The sequence below is a fragment of the Opisthocomus hoazin genome, chromosome 12 (assembly GCF_030867145.1).
Source record: "Opisthocomus hoazin isolate bOpiHoa1 chromosome 12, bOpiHoa1.hap1, whole genome shotgun sequence".
Lineage (NCBI taxonomy): Eukaryota > Metazoa > Chordata > Aves > Opisthocomiformes > Opisthocomidae > Opisthocomus > Opisthocomus hoazin.
In genome coordinates, this window is record NC_134425.1 from 30046876 (window position 1) to 30062709 (window position 15834).

A 15834-nucleotide genomic window follows, 5' to 3' on the forward strand; every position below is an offset into this window, starting at 1 on the left:
TTGCTTCACCCCTCGGTCTTGCTCTCAGTCCCTGTTTTCTCTCGTGCTCCGCCTCGCTGCCGTTCTCTCTGTTGCTCTCGTTTGCTGTCTGTCCCAGCGTCCTGCTCCCTGTCGCGCTCTCTGTTTCACAGTCTGGCGTCGTGTCCCTCACCTGTTTTCTCTCTCACTCTGTCCTTCCTCCTGGCTTTTCCTTGTCCCTCTGGCCTCTTACTCGTCGCTACTTTTTTCTTCCTTTCTCTACCTCTCTGCCTCTGCCCTGTCGCTTTCTTCCTCTCTCTCTCTGCAATGTTTCTTTCTCCATCTGTGCCCCCCTCCCTGTCCCTTTTCTCTTGTTCTCTCTGTCCTCCATCCTCCCCGTAACTCTTTGTCTGTGTATCTCCATACTGCTGCCTGTCCCTTTGTTTCTCGCTATATGCCCCTGTCCAGCTTGCTGTCCCGTTGTTCTCCTCTGTGCTGAACCGTGGCCTTTTCTATCATCCTGCAGCCCGTCACCGATTTTACTTTCTCCACCTCTTTGGCCTGATCTGTGTGTCTCCTGCCCCCGTCCATCTGGCTTGTTCGCTCTACTTGTGTCTCCCTCCAGTGTTCTTTATTCCTCCGATTCAGTTTCTCTCTTGATCCATCAGTTCTGCTGCCCGCTCGTCGTTCTCTGTCTCTCTCTCTTTCCCTCTGTGCTGTTCCTGCGCGTAGCGCGCGAGCAAGCGAGGCTACGTGCCTGGGGATCCTTGTCTCGTAAGAGCTGCGAGACATGGACGTTTTGTCTTAGGTGGGGGACAGCCAAGCGACCGGAGTTACGGAAGAAGAATGGAGGAGAGCAGGAGAGAGAAGCGTCTGAAGCGGCAGAGTCTCCCGGGAGCGCGGAGAGCGAGAGCTGCGGTGAGTGGCGGGCCCTCGGGGCCCTGTCGCCCCTCTTCTGCGTCCCGGGCCCTCCCCTGGATCCTTCTCTCTCCCACGCTGCTGTGATTTTTTTTTTTTTTTTTTTCTTTTTCCTTTTGTTTTCCTTTCCCTGTACCTCCCGTCTTCTGTCTGTGTGTGTGTTCTGCTCCCTCTCCCTCTTTTTCTCCCTTCAGAATTTCTCTAGCCGGCTCCCTGTCTCTATTTGTCTGTCCTGCTGGCTGTCCGGTCGTTTCTTGCTGTACCTCCCTGTCCAGCCGGCTCTCTTTTTGCTCTCCCTTTTTGCCTTTCTCTCCTTCTCTGTCCTGCTTCGTGGCCCTTTCTTCTCTTTCTCTCCCTCTCTGTTCTCTAGCCCCTTGCTGGTTTGTTTTGGGGTTTCCCTGCACACACGCCCCCCGCCCCTTTCTTGGTCTCTTTGTCTAGATCTGACCCTTTCTTTGTTTCTCGGTCCCTTTTTTCCTGTTCACTGTCCTTCTTCTCTCTCTGTCTGTGTCCCCTGCGCTCCGTTGCTATCTTTATCTCTCCTTTCTTCTTCATCTCCTCCCCCTGCCCCCGTCTCTCTCTCCCTCTTTCGCGCTCACCGGCCCTACATTTTCGTGCTCCGTCTCTGCAAGGCTCCTCGTCCCTGTATTTCTTGATTTCTCTACCTCTCTGGCGTTTCCTTTCGACCCTTCTTTCTCTCTGAGCTCCTCGGTCTTCTCCCTTGTCTTATTTTCCTCTTCCTAGTGCTCTGCCCTGCTCCCCATCGCTTATTTTCTCTCTCCGTTTCTCTGCCCTGCTCCCCGTCCCTGTCTGTCTTTCTCCATCCCCCTCAGCTGCTCCACAGCAGAGTTTTTCCTTTCTCCGGCTCTCTGACCCGCTCCCCGCCCACCCAGGTTGACCGTCCCAGGTTTTGTTCTGCGTCTCCATCCTGCCGCTGTCCTCATCTATCCTTTTGTGCCCTTCTCTTTCTGTCTCTTTTCGTGTGTCCCCGCTGCTTTTTTTCCCATCTCTGTCCAGCTCCCTGTCCCTTTCCTTTTTCCTCTTGCTGTCCTTTTGCCCTGCTTCCTCTTGCTGTTTTTTCTGCCTTTCTCTCTCTGCGCCATTCCCTCTCCCATCCTTTCTTTCTCGATCCCCCTGTGCAGCTCGCTGTCCCTTGTTTCCTTTCTCTCTTCCTCGGTATTTTTTTTCTTTCTCCATACCTCTCTCCCGCTGCCCGTCACGGTCGCATTTCTCCCCCCAACGCTGTCCTGCTCTGTCCCTTTTTCTCTCTCTCTGTCGTTTTGTCCTGCTCCCTGTGTTTGTTTTTTAATTCCTCCCTCAGGGTCCCTCAGCCCGGTGCTGTTTTTTCCCTTCTCCGCCTCTGTCTCCTGCTGCCCAGCTGAGGCTTTTCCCCCTCCGTCTCTGTCCTGCTCCCCCGTCTCTTACTTGTGCCTGTCTTTCACTTTGTCCTGCCTCCTTGTCCCCTTTTTCTCTCTCAGTATCACCTTGTCCCGCTCCCTGTCCCTGTCTTTCTCTGACAATCTGTCCCGCTCCTTGTCCTTCTCTTTCCCTTTGCTGTTATTCCCCGTCCTTGTTCTGGCCTTTCTTCCTTCTCTTTCTGTCCTACTGCCCCAGTGCCTCTTTTTCCACCGCTGTCCTGCTCCCTGGCCCTTGTTTCCTCTCGCCGTCCCTCTGTCCTGCTTCCTGTCCCCAGTTTTTCTGTCTCTCTTTCTCGATCCTGCTGCCTGTCCGGTCGTTTCTTGCTGTACCTGCCTGTGCAGCCGGCTCTCCCTTTTTGCCTTTCTCTCCTTCTCTTCCTGCTTCCCGGCCCGTTCTTGTCTTCCTCTCTGTCTGTCCTCTATCCCCTTGCTGGTTTGTGTTGGGGTTCCAACCCTGACCACCCACCCCCTTCTTCGTCTGACCCTTTCTTTGTTTCTTAGTACGTTTCTTCCTGTTGCCTGTCCTTTTTCTCTCTCTGTCAGTGTGTCCTGCACTGCGTGGGACGGTGGTGGGAGGCTGAAAAAGGGTGGGAAGCTGGGGGGGCGGAGTGGAGGCTGGAAAGAGGTAGGAGGTTGCAGAGGGGTGGGAAGCTGAATGAAGTAGAGGCCAGCAAAAAGGGAGTTAGGAGGCTATCGAGGGGTGGGAGGCGGGGGGGGGGGGGGGGGGGGGGGCGAGGAGGGGGGAGTAGAGGCCAGGAAAAAAAAGGAGGCCGGAAAGGGGTGGGAGGCTGCAGAGGGGTGGGAGGCTGGGGGCGAGAGTAGAGGCCAGAAAAAAAAGGAGGCCGGGGGGTGCGAGTAGAGGCCAGAAAGGCCCTTTTTTGTGGCTTCTTCCCTGTCTTTATCTCTCTTTCCTGCCTTGTTTACTCCTCTGATTCAAGTTCTCTCTCGATCCGTGTGTTCTGCTTCCCACTCATCATATTCTCTCTTTTTCTCTGTCCTGTTCCTGAGGCTTCTTGTCTAGGAAGGCACGTCTCGTATGAGCTCTAAGACAGCCACATGCATTTTCTCTCAGGTGCAGGAGAGCCAAACGATTGGAGTTGCGGAAGAAGAGGGGAAGAGAGAAGGGGAGAGAAACATCGGAAGTGTCAAAGTCTCCCGGCAGCACCGAGAGTGAGAGCTGCGGTGAGTCGTGGGCCCTCGGGGCCCTGTCACCCCTCTTGTGCATCTTGGGCCCTCCCCGGCTCCCTCTCTTTCCCCCACTGCTACGATTATTTTTTTTTTCTGCTCTTGTGTACCTTCTTTCTCCATCTGTCTCTGACTTGTCCCCATCTTTTAGGTCCTCCCTCTTTCTGCCCTGCAGCCCGTGGCATTTTTTTCCTTCTTCCCCTCTTTCTGTTCAGCTCCCGGTTACTAGTTTTGCTTTCCTCCTACTCTGTAGCCTGTCAGTACTTTTGCTGTCTTTGGTGCTCTCTGTCTGGCTCCTCGTCCCTTGATTCGAGGCCTTCCTTCTCGGCTCCGTAGCACGTCACAGATCTGCTGCTTTCTCCATGTCTATTCTATTCTATTTCCTCATCTCTCTTTGTCCAGGTCCCTGCCGCTATTCTTTTTTCCTCTGTCATGCTGCAGGGTTTTTTTTTGCATCTCCTTCCTGCTCCCCGTTCTTCACTTTCGGTCTGTGTCCTGCTCCCTCTTCTTCTTTCTGCTGCCGCTCTTGCTCTCTTGCTGCTGCTTCTTTCTCCGTCTCTGTGGGACTGCCTGTCCCCGTCCTTCTCTCGCCGTCCCTTTCCCTGCTTGGTGCTTTCTCGTTCCACCGCCGCTGTCCAGCCACCTGTCACTTTTCTCCTCTCTTGTAGTGGCCTGCACCCTGCTCCTCATTTTTGGCAGCCTCTGCCGAGCAGCGCGTCGCTCCGGGAGGCGACGGACGGACTGTTCGCCGCTGGATCAACGGGCGCAGCTGCGGGAAGGAGTGCCGAGGTGTCGGAGGGGCAGAGGGAGCGTCGGGGGCCCCGAGCCCCGGAGCAGAGCGGCTCCCGGGACTGGCTGGGTGCGTGACTGAGTAAAGACCTGCGGTCCCTTTTGCCCTGGCGGCTGCGTTTGTGCTTGGTTTGCACGGGACGAGGGGCTGCGCCAGAGGCCAGGGGAGGAGGGGACGGGCTGTGGGGCTGGGGCGACGGCCCCCTGTTCCTGCCGGGGTCCAGCCGTGGGCCGGGGCCGGGGGAGCCCCAGGTGCGGGCAGCGGGGCTGATGGCGACGGCCGCTCCCTGTGCCGGTGGAGGGCCCGGTGCTGCCGTGGCGCGGGTGGCCGTGGAGGGGCCGGTACGATCGCTGCTGCCACCCGGTGAGCAAAGTTCGGTACTGCGGCTCGGGCGGCGCCAATGCGCGGTGGCGCCGTGTCCAAGAGCTCGCTGCTGCCACCCGGTGAGCAAAGTTCGGTACTGCGGCTCGAGTGGCGCAGGTGCTTTGCGCGCTGGGAGGAGCCGTGCCCTGTGTGTCCGGCGCTGCAATAAGGAACGCCTGCCTGCTTGCTGAAGTGCCCAAAGGGCTTCAGAGAGTCTTTGTGTTTGCCCAATGACGGCATCGTGGGCTCCAGCCGTGGGCCGGGGCCGGAAGAGCCCCAGGTGCGGGCAGCGGGGCTGATGGCGACGGCCCCTCCCTCTGCCGGTAGAGGGCCCGGTGCTGCCGTGCCGGGCCCGATGCGAGCCGAAGGAGGAGCGGAGCCATAGCCGGGTTGCGGCTGCAGCGAGGGAGAAGGTGAGCGCGGGGTATGGGGGGGGGGGTTGGATGGAGCGGCGGGTCCCGGGGAAAAGCCCCCGGGAGGGCGGGGTCCGTGTCGGGGGCAAGGAGCGATGGGGGTGCGGCGCCGTGTCGGAGCCGCGAGTCGGGGTCTGCTCGGAGCCGGAGCCGGCGCTGGGCGCCGGCTCCGCCCCCGCTGGCGCCGCCCCCGCCCCGCTGGCGCCGCCCCCGCCCCCGCTGGCGCCGCCCCCGCCCCCGCAGGCGCCGCCCCCGCCCCCGCAGGCGCCGCCCCCGCCCCCGCAGGCGCCGCCCCCGCCCCCGCAGGCGCCGCCCCCGCCCCCGCAGGCGCCGCCCCCGCCCCCGCTGGCGCCGCCCCCGCCCCCGCTGGCGCCGCCCCCGCCCCCGCTGGCGCCGCCCCCGCCCCCGCTGGCGCCGCCCCCGCCCCCGCTGGCGCCGCCCCCGCCCCCGCTGGCGCCGCCCCCGGCCCCGCTGGCGCCGCCCTCGCCCCCGCCGCCCCCTGGCCGCAACGCGGTACTGCAGCCCGGCGTTCGGCTCAGAGTGTGGCCCCTCCGGCGCGCCGTCGGCTCGTGGCGCATGCGCGGTGCGGCGGAGCAGCATGGCGGCGGGCTGGTGTCCGGTGCCGGGGCGGCGGGGGAGCAGAGAGGCCAGCGGTGAGGCGCGGGCTCCCCTCTGGCGGGTGCGGGGGTGCGTGGTGGCTGCTCGAGGGTGGTGGGACGGGAAGCTTGGAGCCGGCCGCTGCGGCAGGCTGCAGGAGGCGAGCCGGGTGCGGGCAGCCCCGGGGCCAGAGGCGGGAGGTGACGGAAGGGAATGGGAGAAGGAGGCGGGCACCCCCCCCCCCCCCCAAGTCGGCAGTGCTCCCCCGGCCCCGCTCGCCCCGCGCAGCCGCCCCCAGCTGCCTCACGTCCCCTGAAGCCTGTGTCCCGGAGCGCCCGGCCTCCCCCAAGGCCCGTGGTGCGGGCTGCCTCGGCCTCCCTGAACGCGGTCGCCGCTGCTTGTTTATGTGTGGCAGGGGCCGCGCTGAGTTCGCGTTTGTCCGTTCGTGCCCTGGGGATGCCGTTGGCTGCGCCCGCTCCGGGCTTTTGTGGGCTGCGTGTGCCGGGCCTCGCTGTGCTGGCGGCGTGGGGGCGAAAAGGGAGAGGCGGAGCGCTGAGTGGCTGCGGACAGGAGGTGGCGCGGCTGAAGCTGGAGAGTCCCGAGAAGGCTGAAGAAGAAGAAGAAATGGAAGGCCAGCTGGCTGGCAGCTGCCTGGCGCTGCGGGTGAGGAAGGCTCCGTCTTGGTAGCCCGCAGCAGGCCAGGCCGCCAGCGTGCCCCGCAGGGTCTGTATGTGTCACCAGCAGCAGCATGGTCCGGTTGTGGAGCGCGCGAGCGTGGCTGCGTGCGTAGGGAGCCTTGTCTCGTAAGAGCTGCGAGACATGGACGTTTTGTCTTAGGTGGGGGACAGCCAAGCGACCGGAGTTACGGAAGAGGAATGGAGGAGAGCAGGACGGAGAAGCGTCTGAAGCGGCAGAGTCTCCCGGGAGCGCGGAGAGCGAGAGCCGCGGTGAGTGGCGGGCCCTCGGGGCCCTGTCGCCCCTCTTCTGCGTCCCGGGCCCTCCCCTGGATCCTTCTCTCTCCCACGCTGCTGTGATTTTTTTTTTTTTTTCTTTTTCCTTTTGTTTTCCTTTCCCTGTACCTCCCGTCTTCTGTCTGTGTGTGTGTTCTGCTCCCTCTCCCTCTTTTTCTCCCTTCAGAATTTCTCTAGCCGGCTCCCTGTCTCTCTTTCTCTGTCCTGCTGGCTGTCCGGTCGTTTCTTGCTGTACCTCCCTGTCCAGCCGGCTCTCTTTTTGCTCTCCCTTTTTGCCTTTCTCTCCTTCTCTGTCCTGCTTCGTGGCCCTTTCTTCTCTTTCTCTCCCTCTCTGTTCTCTAGCCCCTTGCTGGTTTGTTTTGGGGTTTCCCTGCACACACGCCCCCCGCCCCTTTCTTGGTCTCTTTGTCTAGATCTGACCCTTTCTTTGTTTCTCGGTCCCTTTTTTCCTGTTCACTGTCCTTTTTCTCTCTCTGTCTGTGTCCCCTGCGCTCCGTTGCCATCTTTATCTCTCCTTTCTTCTTCATCTCCTCCCCCTGCCCCCGTCTCTCTCTCCCTCTTTCGTGCTCACCGGCCCTACATTTTCGTGCTCCGTCTCTGCAAGGCTCCTCGTCCCTGTATTTCTTGATTTCTCTACCTCTCTGGCGTTTCCTTTCGACCCTTCTTTCTCTCTGAGCTTCTCGGTCTTCTCCGTTGTCTTATTTTCCTCTTCCTAGTGCTCTGCCCTGCTCCCCATCGCTTATTTTCTCTCTCCATTTCTCTGCCCTGCTCCCCGTCCCTGTCTGTCTTTCTCCGTCCCCCTCTGCTGCTCCACAGCAGTGTTTTTCCTTTCTCCAGCGCTCTGACCTGCTCCCCACCCCCCTCCCCCCTTTTTCTCTCTGTCATTCTTCCTGCTTCCCTGGACCTCTCTCTCTGCAATCTCGAGTCCTACTCCCTGTTTGTATCCCACTGTCCTGGTCCCCATCCCTCTCTTTGCCTCTCTGTCCCTTTGTCCCTGTTTTTTCTTTCTCCGTCTCTCTGCCCTGCTGCCTAGTTCTGTCCGGTTCCCTTTCTGTTTGCTGGGTTGTTTTTTTTTTTCTCTCTTCATTCTTCTGCTTTGCTCTGTGTTCCCTCCCTCTCACTCCTGCAGCGTCCTGCTGTGTGTTACCTGTCCTTCTCCCTCTTGATATTTTTGCTCTTGCTCTGTCCCTCTGTCCTGCTGCCTGGAAGTAATTTTTTCTTCTCTGCATTTCTGTTCTTCTGACCATGGCTGTTTTTTCATTCTCCACCTCTCTCTCTCCTGCTCGCCAGCCTCGCCTTTCTCTCCCTGACGTTCTTTCCTCTTCCCAGTCCCTCTGCTTTTGTGTATCCTTGCACTCCACTCCCTCTGTCACGCTGTCTTGCTCCCCATCCCTCCCTTTCCTTTCTACCCTTCCGATGTCTGTGTCCCCCAAGCCCGCTTTGTACGTGTCCCTGTCAACACCCTTCTGTCTGTCACTCTTCTTCCCTTGCTGCTCTTGCTCTTTTTCTCTCTCTTCCTCTGTGCTGCGGCCCATCGCTGTTTTTAACTCCTCCATCCCTTTGTCCCGCTCCCTGTCCTTGTCAGTTTTGCCCTGTGCTCCAGGCTTTCCTTGTTTTCTGCATCTCTGTCCTTTTCCCTGTACCCTTTTTCTCTCTGCTCCTCAGTCCTTCTGCCTCGTCTTGTTTTTCTCTTTCTGCCGTCCCTCTCTTTTTGTCTGTGACCCTCTGTGCTCTTCTCCTTCTCCCTCTCAGTTTGCGGTTGTCCTATGTGTCCCCCTCTCTGTCTCTCTCTTCTGCTGTCCTGCTCCCCAGCCCCGTTATTTATTGCTTCACCCCTCGGTCTTGCTCTCAGTCCCTGTTTTCTCTCGTGCTCCGCCTCGCTGCCGTTCTCTCTGTTGCTCTCGTTTGCTGTCTGTCCCAGCGTCCTGCTCCCTGTCGCGCTCTCTGTTTCACAGTCTGGCGTCGTGTCCCTCACCTGTTTTCTCTCTCACTCTGTCCTTCCTCCTGGCTTTTCCTTGTCCCTCTGGCCTCTTACTCGTCGCTACTTTTTTCTTCCTTTCTCTACCTCTCTGCCTCTGCCCTGTCGCTTTCTTCCTCTCTCTCTCTGCAATGTTTCTTTCTCCATCTGTGCCCCCCTCCCTGTCCCTTTTCTCTTGTTCTCTCTGTCCTCCATCCTCCCCGTAACTCTTTGTCTGTGTATCTCCATACTGCTGCCTGTCCCTTTGTTTCTCGCTATATGCCCCTGTCCAGCTTGCTGTCCCGTTGTTCTCCTCTGTGCTGAACCGTGGCCTTTTCTATCATCCTGCAGCCCGTCACCGATTTTACTTTCTCCACCTCTTTGGCCTGATCTGTGTGTCTCCTGCCCCCGTCCATCTGGCTTGTTCGCTCTACTTGTGTCTCCCTCCAGTGTTCTTTATTCCTCCGATTCAGTTTCTCTCTTGATCCATCAGTTCTGCTGCCCGCTCGTCGTTCTCTGTCTCTCTCTCTTTCCCTCTGTGCTGTTCCTGCGCGTAGCGCGCGAGCAAGCGAGGCTACGTGCCTGGGGATCCTTGTCTCGTAAGAGCTGCGAGACATGGACGTTTTCTCTTAGGTGGGGGACAGCCAAGCGACCGGAGTTACGGAAGAGGAATGGAGGAGAGCAGGAGAGAGAAGCGTCTGAAGCGGCAGAGTCTCCCGGGAGCGCGGAGAGCGAGAGCCGCGGTGAGTGGCGGGCCCTCGGGGCCCTGTCGCCCCTCTTCTGCGTCCCGGGCCCTCCCCTGGATCCTTCTCTCTCCCACGCTGCTGTGATTTTTTTTTTTTTTTCTTTTTCCTTTTGTTTTCCTTTCCCTGTACCTCCCGTCTTCTGTCTGTGTGTGTGTTCTGCTCCCTCTCCCTCTTTTTCTCCCTTCAGAATTTCTCTAGCCGGCTCCCTGTCTCTCTTTCTCTGTCCTGCTGGCTGTCCGGTCGTTTCTTGCTGTACCTCCCTGTCCAGCCGGCTCTCTTTTTGCTCTCCCTTTTTGCCTTTCTCTCCTTCTCTGTCCTGCTTCGTGGCCCTTTCTTCTCTTTCTCTCCCTCTCTGTTCTCTAGCCCCTTGCTGGTTTGTTTTGGGGTTTCCCTGCACACACGTCCCCCGCCCCTTTCTTGGTCTCTTTGTCTAGATCTGACCCTTTCTTTGTTTCTCGGTCCCTTTTTTCCTGTTCACTGTCCTTTTTCTCTCTCTGTCTGTGTCCCCTGCGCTCCGTTGCCATCTTTATCTCTCCTTTCTTCTTCATCTCCTCCCCCTGCCCCCGTCTCTCTCTCCCTCTTTCGCGCTCACCGGCCCTACATTTTCGTGCTCCGTCTCTGCAAGGCTCCTCGTCCCTGTATTTCTTGATTTCTCTACCTCTCTGGCGTTTCCTTTCGACCCTTCTTTCTCTCTGAGCTCCTCGGTCTTGTCCCTTGTCTTATTTTCCTCTTCCTAGTGCTCTGCCCTGCTCCCCATCGCTTATTTTCTCTCTCCGTTTCTCTGCCCTGCTCCCCGTCCCTCTCTCTCTTTCTCCGTCCCCCTCTGCTGCTCCACAGCAGAGTTTTTCCTTTCTCCGGCTCTCTGACCCGCTCCCCGCCCACCCAGGTTGACCGTCCCAGGTTTTGTTCTGCGTCTCCATCCTGCCGCTGTCCTCATCTATCCTTTTGTGCCCTTCTCTTTCTGTCTCTTTTCGTGTGTCGCCGCTGCTTTTTTTCCCATCTCTGTCCAGCTCCCTGTCCCTTTCCTTTTTCCTCTTGCTGTCCTTTTGCCCTGCTTCCTCTTGCTGTTTTTTCTGCCTTTCTCTCTCTGCGCCATTCCCTCTCCCATCCTTTCTTTCTCGATCCCCCTGTGCAGCTCGCTGTCCCTTGTTTCCTTTCTCTCTTCCTCGGTATTTTTTTTCTTTCTCCATACCTCTCTCCCGCTGCCCGTCACGGTCGCATTTCTCCCCCAACGCTGTCCTGCTCTGTCCCTTTTCTCTCTCTCTGTCGTTTTGTCCTGCTCCCTGTGTTTGTTTTTTAATTCCTCCCTCAGGGTCCCTCAGCCCGGTGCTGTTTTTTCCCTTCTCCGCCTCTGTCTCCTGCTGCCCAGCTGAGGCTTTTCCCCCTCCGTCTCTGTCCTGCTCCACCGTCTCTTACTTGTGCCTGTCTTTCACTTTGTCCTGCCTCCTTGTCCCCTTTTTCTCTCTCAGTATCACCTTGTCCCGCTCCCTGTCCCTGTCTTTCTCTGACAATCTGTCCCGCTCCTTGTCCTTCTCTTTCCCTTTGCTGTTATTCCCCGTCCTTGTTCTGGCCTTTCTTCCTTCTCTTTCTGTCCTGCTGCCCCAGTGCCTCTTTTTCCACCGCTGTCCTGCTCCCTGGCCCTTGTTTCCTCTCGCCGTCCCTCTGTCCTGCTTCCTGTCCCCAGTTTTTCTGTCTCTCTTTCTCGATCCTGCTGCCTGTCCGGTCGTTTCTTGCTGTACCTGCCTGTGCAGCCGGCTCTCCCTTTTTGCCTTTCTCTCCTTCTCTTCCTGCTTCCCGGCCCGTTCTTGTCTTCCTCTCTGTCTGTCCTCTATCCCCTTGCTGGTTTGTGTTGGGGTTCCAACCCTGACCACCCACCCCCTTCTTCGTCTGACCCTTTCTTTGTTTCTTAGTACGTTTCTTCCTGTTGCCTGTCCTTTTTCTCTCTCTGTCAGTGTGTCCTGCACTGCGTGGGACGGTGGTGGGAGGCTGAAAAAGGGTGGGAAGCTGGGGGGGCGGAGTGGAGGCTGGAAAGAGGTAGGAGGTTGCAGAGGGGTGGGAAGCTGAATTAAGTAGAGGCCAGCAAAAAGGGAGTTAGGAGGCTATCGAGGGGTGGGAGGCGGGGGGGGGGGGGGGGGGGCGAGGAGGGGGGAGTAGAGGCCAGGAAAAAAAAAGGAGGCCGGAAAGGGGTGGGAGGCTGCAGAGGGGTGGGAGGCCGGGGGCGAGAGTAGAGGCCAGAAAAAAGGGGAGGCCGGAAAGGGGTGGGAGGCTGCAGAGGGGTGGGAGGCTGGGGGCGAGAGTAGAGGCCAGAAAAAAAAGGAGGCCGGGGGGTGCGAGTAGAGGCCAGAAAGGCCCTTTTTTGTGGCTTCTTCCCTGTCTTTATCTCTCTTTCCTGCCTTGTTTACTCCTCTGATTCAAGTTCTCTCTCGATCCGTGTGTTCTGCTTCCCACTCATCATATTCTCTCTTTTTCTCTGTCCTGTTCCTGAGGCTTCTTGTCTAGGAAGGCACGTCTCGTATGAGCTCTAAGACAGCCACATGCATTTTCTCTCAGGTGCAGGAGAGCCAAACGATTGGAGTTGCGGAAGAAGAGGGGAAGAGAGAAGGGGAGAGAAACATCTGAAGTGTCAAAGTCTCCCGGCAGCACCGAGAGTGAGAGCTGCGGTGAGTCGTGGGCCCTCGGGGCCCTGTCACCCCTCTTGTGCATCCTGGGCCCTCCCCGGCTCCCTCTCTTTCCCCCACTGCTACGATTATTTTTTTTTTCTGCTCTTGTGTACCTTCTTTCTCCATCTGTCTCTGACTTGTCCCCATCTTTTAGGTCCTCCCTCTTTCTGCCCTGCAGCCCGTGGCATTTTTTTCCTTCTTCCCCTCTTTCTGTTCAGCTCCCGGTTACTAGTTTTGCTTTCCTCCTACTCTGTAGCCTGTCAGTACTTTTGCTGTCTTTGGTGCTCTCTGTCTGGCTCCTCGTCCCTTGATTCGAGGCCTTCCTTCTCGGCTCCGTAGCACGTCACAGATCTACTGCTTTCTCCATGTCTATTCTATTCTATTTCCTCATCTCTCTTTGTCCAGGTCCCTGCCGCTATTCTTTTTTCCTCTGTCATGCTGCAGGGTTTTTTTTTGCATCTCCTTCCTGCTCCCCGTTCTTCACTTTCGGTCTGTGTCCTGCTCCCTCTTCTTCTTTCTGCTGCCGCTCTTGCTCTCTTGCTGCTGCTTCTTTCTCCGTCTCTGTGGGACTGCCTGTCCCCGTCCTTCTCTCGCCGTCCCTTTCCCTGCTTGGTGCTTTCTCGTTCCACCGCCGCTGTCCAGCCACCTGTCACTTTTCTCCTCTCTTGTAGTGGCCTGCACCCTGCTCCTCATTTTTGGCAGCCTCTGCCGAGCAGCGCGTCTCTCCGGGAGGCGACGGACGGACTGTTCGCCGCTGGATCAACGGGCGCAGCTGCGGGAAGGAGTGCCGAGGTGTCGGAGGGGCAGAGGGAGCGTCGGGGGCCCCGAGCCCGGAGCAGAGCGGCTCCCGGGACTGGCTGGGTGCGTGACTGAGTAAAGACCTGCGGTCCCTTTTGCCCTGGCGGCTGCGTTTGTGCTTGGTTTGCACGGGACGAGGGGCTGCGCCAGAGGCCAGGGGAGGAGGGGACGGGCTGTGGGGCTGGGGCGACGGCCCCCTGTTCCTGCCGGGGTCCAGCCGTGGGCCGGGGCCGGGGGAGCCCCAGGTGCGGGCAGCGGGGCTGATGGCGACGGCCCCTCCCTGTGCCGGTGGAGGGCCCGGTGCTGCCGTGGCGCGGGTGGCCGTGGAGGGGCCGGTGCTGCCGTGGCGCGGGTGGCCGTGGAGGGGCCGGTACGATCGCTGCTGCCACCCGGTGAGCAAAGTTCGGTACTGCGGCTCGGGCGGCGCCAATGCGCGGTGGCGCCGTGTCCAAGAGCTCGCTGCTGCCACCCGGTGAGCAAAGTTCGGTACTGAGGCTCGGGTGGCGCCGTGTCCAAGGGCTCGCTGCTGCCACCCGGTGAGCAAAGTTCGGTACTGCCGCTCGAGTGGCGCAGGTGCTTTGCGCGCTGGGAGGAGCCGTGCCCTGTGTGTCCGGCGCTGCAATAAGGAACGCCTGCCTGCTTGCTGAAGTGCCCAAAGGGCTTCAGAGAGTCTTTGTGTTTGCCCAATGACGGCATCGTGGGCTCCAGCCGTGGGCCGGGGCCGGAAGAGCCCCAGGTGCGGGCAGCGGGGCTGATGGCGACGGCCCCTCCCTGTGCCGGTAGAGGGCCCGGTGCTGCCGTGCCGGGCCCGATGCGAGCCGAAGGAGGAGCGGAGCCATAGCCGGGTTGCGGCTGCAGCGAGGGAGAAGGTGAGCGCGGGGTATGGGGGGGGGGGTTGGATGGAGCGGCGGGTCCCGGGGAAAAGCCCCCGGGAGGGCGGGGTCCGTGTCGAGGGCAAGGAGCGATGGGGGTGCGGCGCCGTGTCGGAGCCGCGAGTCGGGGTCTGCTCGGAGCCGGAGCCGGCGCTGGGAGCCGCCCCCGCCCCCGCAGGCGCCGCCCCCGCCCCCGCAGGCGCCGCCCCCGCCCCCGCAGGCGCCGCCCCCGCCCCCGCAGGCGCCGCCCCCGCCCCCGCAGGCGCCGCCCCCGCCCCCGCTGGCGCCGCCCCCGCCCCCGCTGGCGCCGCCCTTGCCCCCGCTGGCGCCGCCCTTGCCCCCGCTGGCGCCGCCCTTGCCCCCGCTGGCGCCGCCCTTGCCCCCGCTGGCGCCGCCCTTGCCCCCGCTGGCGCCGCCCCCGCTGGCGCCGCCCCCGCCCCCGCTGGCGCCGCCCCCGCCCCCGCTGGCGCCGCCCCCGCCCCCGCTGGCGCCGCCCCCGCCCCCGCTGGCGCCGCCCCCGCCCCCGCTGGCGCCGCCCCCGCCCCGCTGGCGCCGCCCCCGCCCCGCTGGCGCCGCCCCCGCCCCGCTGGCGCCGCCCCCGCCCCGCTGGCGCCGCCCCCCGCCCCCGCTGGCGCCGCCCCCGCCCCGCTGGCGCCGCCCCCGCCCCCGCTGGCGCCGCCCCCGCCCCCGCTGGCGCCGCCCCCGCCCCCGCTGGCGCCGCCCCCCGCCCCCGCTGGAGCCGCCCCCAGCCCCCGCTGGCGCCGCCCCCGCCCCCGCTGGCGCCGCCCCCGCCCCCGCTGGCGCCGCCCCCGCCCCCGCTGGGCGCCGCCCCGCCCCCGCTGGCGCCGCCCCCGCCCCGCTGGCGCCGCCGGCACCGCCCCCGCCCCCGCTGGCGCCGCCCCCGCCCCCGCTGGCGCCGCCCCCGCTGGCACCGCCCCCGCCCCCGCTGGCTCCGCCCCCGGCCCCCGCTGGCACCGCCCCCGGCCCCGCTGGCGCCGCCCCCGGCCCCGCTGGCGCCGCCCCCTGGCCGCAACGCGGTACTGCAGCCCGGCGTTCGGCTCAGAGTGTGGCCCCTCCGGCGCGCCGTCGGCTCGTGGCGCATGCGCGGTGCGGCGGAGCAGCATGGCGGCGGGCTGGTGTTCGGTGCCGGGGCGGCGGGGGAGCAGAGAGGCCAGCGGTGAGGCGCGGGCTCCCCTCCAGCGGGTGTGGGGGTGCGTGGTGGCTGCTCGAGGGTGGTGGGACGGGAAGCTTGGAGCCGGCCGCTGCGGCAGGCTGCAGGAGGCGAGCCGGGTGCGGGCAGCCCCGGGGCCAGAGGCGGGAGGTGACGGAAGGGAATGGGAGAAGGAGGCGGGCACCCCCCCCCCCCCAAGTCGGCAGTGCTCCCCCGGCCCCGCTCGCCCCGCGCAGCCGCCCCCAGCTGCAGCACGTCCCCTGAAGCCTGTGTCCCGGAGCGCCCGGCCTCCCCCAAGGCCCGTGGTGCGGGCTGCCTCGGCCTCCCTGAACGCGGTCGCCGCTGCTTGTTTATGTGTGGCAGGGGCTGCGCTGAGTTCGCGTTTGTCCGTTCGTGCCCTGGGGATGCCGTTGGCTGCGCCCGCTCCGGGCTTGTGTGGGCTGCGTGTGCCGGGCCTCACTGTGCTGGCGGCGTGGGGGCGAAAAGGGAGAGGCGGAGCGCTGAGTGGCTGCGGACAGGAGGTGGCGCGGCTGAAGCTGGAGAGTCCCGAGAAGGCTGAAGAAGAAGAAGAAATGGAAGGCCAGCTGGCTGGCAGCTGCCTGGCGCTGCGGGTGAGGAAGGCTCCGTCTTGGTAGCCCGCAGCAGGCCAGGCCGCCAGCGTGCCCCGCAGGGTCTGTATGTGTCACCAGCAGCAGCATGGTCCGGTTGTGGAGCGCGCGAGCGCGGCTGCGTGCGTAGGGAGCCTTGTCTCGTAAGAGCTGCGAGACATGGACGTTTTCTCTTAGGTGGGGGACAGCCAAGCGACCGGAGTTACGGAAGAGGAATGGAGGAGAGCAGGACGGAGAAGCGTCTGAAGCGGCAGAGTCTCCCGGGAGCGCGGAGAGCGAGAGCTGCGGTGAGTGGCGGGCCCTCGGGGCCCTGTCGCCCCTCTTCTGCGTCCCGGGCCCTCCCCTGGATCCTTCTCTCTCCCACGCTGCTGTGATTTTTTTTTTTTTCTCTTTTTCCTTTTGTTTTCCT